We start from the raw sequence: 5,229 nt of genomic DNA, 5'->3' as shown, positions 1-5,229 counted from the left end.
AGTGCTAATAAAAGATGTCTTTAAAGTTCCTTTGACCTCACTATGTAACCACCGGGCTTCTCATCCTGCTCCCTCACTTGTCTTCTGCATGTGTTTAATATGCTAAAAGGACCTTAGCAGGATTTGAAGCTGTATTTACTGTCTCATGTCTCGCTGTCAGCTCTCAAAGAGCCAAACATGGTACGGCGTGTTCACATAGACCCTTCCAGAGAAAACACTGTATATTTATAAATCCAGGTTTCATCTTTCGTTTAAGGCAAAACCTGCTGTGACTTCACGCTTTATATCCACATTGCAATATTACAGCACATTACTGTTCCATTAGACTCAGCAGCTGCTTGACCAGCCAAGTCTAATGGAAAGACACAGAGCAGCGGCGTGAGCCAGCACTGGACCCTTCACTGCCCCACCAATATTCTGGTCAAACGATTCAATTACTACTTCAACAGAGCAGCGAGCCAAAGAAAGCAGGCGGCCCCACTCTGTGATCGTGTGTGTGTGTGGAGGTAAACTAAAAGGGGACCTAACTGAACCCAGCTGCTCCACTGAGACGGTGCTGCAATGAGGCCAGAGTGAGAGGCAGACAGAGATAAAAGAAAGCGATGGGTGCTGAGGATTGGGCTTTGATGTAGACGGGGAAGCAAGTGCCGGTGATTGTTTTTCTCCACACTTTGGTGACAATTTGATATTTTTTGTACTCTTCAGAAGAATCCACTTTTCAGACTGCTGACACAAGAAGCACACAGCTGCTGACACAAGAAGCACACAGAACATCAAACTATCAGCAGTGGCAGGAGAGAGCCTCGTTGGGAACGAGTCACACAATCCTTCACAGGCACGCTCGTATCTTTGTTCATCACCCAAACATCACTTTCAACAATAGCCAGGTTATTATATTGCACTTTTCTTTATACAGCATGTGTCATTTACACAAGCTGTGACGATCATACTTCATACTCTGATGAATACATCAGAGACCAACGTTTGCCCGAGGACACTTTGGCATGTAAGCTTCAGTAGACCCACACATACACGAAAAAAGATTTGTCTTTAGTTTAGCTAATGAAACGTTTCCACGTTCACAGGCAATTATATATGTAAAATCTTTATATCCTTAAAAATAGTTACAGACATCTGCTGTAATGTAATCTATTACTGTCAGAACAAGAGCAGTAGTAATTGTAATCCTATTGACAATGATGGGGAACCTTTTTCTTTAGAATAATTCTTTTGTACTTTCCAGAAATGCAGTGTTATGTGTAGTGAAGTGTTTTCATATTGTTTCATTGCTTCTTTTCCTGGTGGTTTCAAAACTTCCTCCACCTCTTGTCATTTTCAGCACTGCAGAATAGTGCAGATGTGGAGTGCAGGCAGCAAGCTATGTTTTAATCTGATCCAGTTTATCGTTGCGCACTGCATGTATGGTCAGCTGCAGTCTGAAGCAATCTGAGCAGTCAGTAATAGTATGAGTGCTTAATAAAGGGCATTTAAATGACTGAGCCTGGACACCAGTTTACCTCAGTGGGTGAGCAGGCGACTGTTCCTGGTTGGAGTCCAACCTGCAAAGACGTTTTATGTCTTTTTTTAGGATGCCTGATGATGTCTTAGCTCACATTTGTGCAGTTCACCAACTTCCAATTAACCTCCTGCTCCAGACTGCGGTCTGTTGCCTTTCACAGGTGTTATTTATCCATATTTCATTTTTTGTTTAATAATAATGGATTGGATTTATATAGCGCTTTTCAAGGCACCCGAAGCGCTTTACAATGCCACTATTCATTCACTCTCACATCCACACACTGGTGGAGGCAGCTACGGTTGTAGCTACAGCTGCCCTGGGGCAGACTGACAGAAGGCTGCCATATCGCACCGTCGGCCCCTCTGGCCATCACCAGTAGGCGGTAGGGTAAAGTGTCTTGCCCAAGGACACAACGACCAGGACAGAGAGCCCGGGATCGAACCGGCGACCTTCCCAACCCCTGAGCCACGATCGCCCCGTGTTTGTTTTAGCTTTGGTCTTAACCTCGGGTTATTCAAAGTAGGAGGCTTCTAAAGCTGTTTTTAATACTAACATTGCAGTGGTTTCCTATTCATTTCAATAGGAGGGGGCTAAATGAATCTGCGTAGCCAGAACCAGTAAGCCCTGAAATGCAGATTTAATATGTGCAAGCTTTTATTTTGACAGTGTATTACTATTTGGGTAGTCAATGTGGGACAAAGTGTGAAAGAGTCAGCTAGAAACATGTTAAATGCATGTTTTTTTTATTTATTTTGAAAGTCTAGCAAACTTCCTGTCAGTCATCAGAACTCTGAATGAAATTTAAAGGTGTTCATTGGCTGAGTGAGGGCCGTGCTTCAGTTTGAGTGGTTCTGATAAACATGCTCACACACAAAGGATCAGCCATGTTGACTTTCACACTTGTTGAGACATTGCCACACACTGGTTGCTATGGCGACTAAAGGCTTTAAGAGAAGGGGTGAAAACCCTGCTGTATGAGTCCTGCTTAATTTATGCTACTGCAGTTGATCCATTTGTGGAGGATTTGAGTTTGGAGAGCCTGTGGAGAGAAGTTTGAACCACCACAAACCTCTAAAGCTGTATGTGACTCAGTGTGAATGGCACTGTGCACAGGTTGGTCAGGTTCAGCAGTAACAGAAGTGAAAAAACAATATCGAAGATCAAAAAATATGACATGAAAAGTAGAGAAAGCAGCTGCAGTCGACACCTTTCATCTGCTTCACTGCTGTTCTTTGTGTGTCATTAACTTTGTTCTTGGCCAGCTGACAGACCAACAGCAGTATAGACCGGGTGTACCACACACTGTGCACACAGATGCTATCTGTAGGCAGACGGGCAGTCTGAAGCTGCCCACGGACTGCCAATGCACTGCCAGCGCTCAGCTATAATTTCCCCGTCATTCAAATCGTGGGAGAAAGGGAGGCACACTCAGAGCTGGCTACACTGTGTGTAATATGGATCTGGTCGCAGTGTAACGGCGCCCTGTGCTCCTGATTTCCAAAAGACATTCAGGAGCTGTTTCATGATCATTCTCTGTGGATGAGGAGGTCGGAGGAGGCTGTGCTGAGCTGGGAGTTAGGACAGAACTGTAATATAATAATTCATTTTTAACGTACATATTATGTAGAGCAAAGTAACATTGTAGCAAAAATAGATAACCTGTTCATCTAAGAGGTCAGCGGTGTGAAACAATGCAGAGATTTCTAATGTTCAGTATCTCTGCTCGTTTGCTTTCTTCTAGTCGCCCCTCGCAGCGTTCCTCTCTCCCATCGTCTTTATGTTCCATCAGTTTTTATCTCTCTGCATTTTGCTGAACAGCACAGATGTGAACTCCGGAAAAACATATCTGCTGTGTGCTGCTGTGTGTAATCCCCCTCTTCTTCTCTCTTTGCTCCTATTCCTTTCATCGCTCGCCTTTTCCTCCCCTCCTCTGTCATCTCTTTGTGGTTTTTCATTTTAAGCCGTTTTGTCATTTGGGTCAGCTGTATGTTTTGGCGTCCTCTTCTTTGTGCGACTCTTCATCCTTTCTCTGGTGGAAGAGTGCAGGCCACGTGAGCGACGACTGACAGGCAGCGTTTTCATCTTCCACCCTTTTTCAGGCAGACAGCGTCTGATTCATGTGTCCGTCATCCTGTCTGCCCGAGGGCCATTGAGCCAGGGACAAAAGATGCAAGCAGTCGAGCATCTCTTCTCTCTCCTGTGTAGATGTTTTCATTACCCTCCTCTCTGACTTGTGTCTCCTTCTTTGCTTGTCACTCTGCTGTGCTTCTAGCGTCGGTCTTGCTCTGTCAGTTTTTCTCCTTTCGTTCGTAATACAGCCACCATCCATCAGTCACTCTGCTGTTTTCTCCCCTTTATCTCTCCCATCATGACCTTCATCTCTCTCCATTCCCTGCTCCCTCCACTTATCTGGGTTACTGAGCTGGTTCATTTCATGGAGCAGAGAATGATGGGTGTGTTTTGGAAAATTATGTAGGACAGTGAATTTATTTGATCCAATCTCAGCCGGTGTATTTGATTGTTTAAACAGTGTGATTGTGGCTGGCGATGGATCCAGCTTCAGCTGGACAGCCACATGTCCCAGAGTGCTCACCAGTCACAGACTGAGCATCAGAAGGACTAAGCAACTGAGCTTAGTCCTTGCCACTGTGAGTAAATCAGAATCGATCTAAACCAACAGGCCAGTGCAATCTGCATGCGGACACACCCTCATTTCTATCTAAAAAAGCAAACATTTGTATATAAGGAAACATGTTCACCTCCAGGTGAAGCAAAAAAAGCAGTGACGATGCTGTAAGGGAGTATCCTCCACAGGGTAAGGCACAATGGTGTCAGATAACAACAAAAGAAAGACTCTCGCTGTGGTTCAAGTATGAAAGAGAAAAACCTGGGCATCAAAGTTAATGTGGAACAAAAAGCTAACAGACAGTAAAAGCAGTGAACAGGACGAGCAGGTAATGTGTCAGCCAGGGAGGAGAAAATGATTGCAACGGAAAACAATCATTCCATACTGTCCAGCATCCACGGAGTAGTGCCGAGCACGAGTGTGCAAGTGACGACACGCAGAAGAAACATCAGAGAAATGTTTCAATGAAACGTTTGAAGCTTGAGCAGTTGTGCTGAGACGCCTGAACACACAGGGCGTGGGTGCTGTGATGTTGGTGGACGTGTGTGTGAAAACACACACACGTCCACCAACATCAGATTCACTTAAACTGAGTATCAGTTAGCGATGTGTCAGCTCATGTCTGTGACTCACCAGCTGTCTCTCTGCTCTTATTAAAACTATCCATCTCTGCATGGATACACCACTGCACAGTGCTTACTGTGTGTGTAATCACATTTACTTTCACTTTGGTATGGTCCTGGTACCAGGCCATATTGGTTATTAAAATATGAGCAACCAAGTGATGGCGGCACACTCGGCCCTCCCAGTGGCAACGATGGAGCGGGGGCTTAAACTGCAGCAGCATTGTGCTGGATTTCTGCTGCATCTGATCTGACAGGCTTGCACTTCAGACGTTTAAGAACACTTTCACAATCACTGTCATTGGCTTTGTGTGAGAAACTGTTGGAATTATAAGCTCACTGGATGTTTTTCTGTGGTCCAGTAGACTTTGTGTATCCGTGTATTTCATTAGCCTGGAGCTGTGAAGCTGTGAGTCTACAGAAGACCTCGAAGCAGCACGTCAGGAAAAGGCTTCTGCTGG

Source organism: Rhamphochromis longiceps, linkage group LG2 (assembly GCF_057381845.1).
Source record: "Rhamphochromis longiceps isolate RC_006_pf linkage group LG2, R_longiceps_female_GT1.1, whole genome shotgun sequence".
Classification (NCBI taxonomy): Eukaryota; Metazoa; Chordata; class Actinopteri; order Cichliformes; family Cichlidae; genus Rhamphochromis; species Rhamphochromis longiceps.
Note: the sequence above shows the minus strand (reverse complement) of the source record.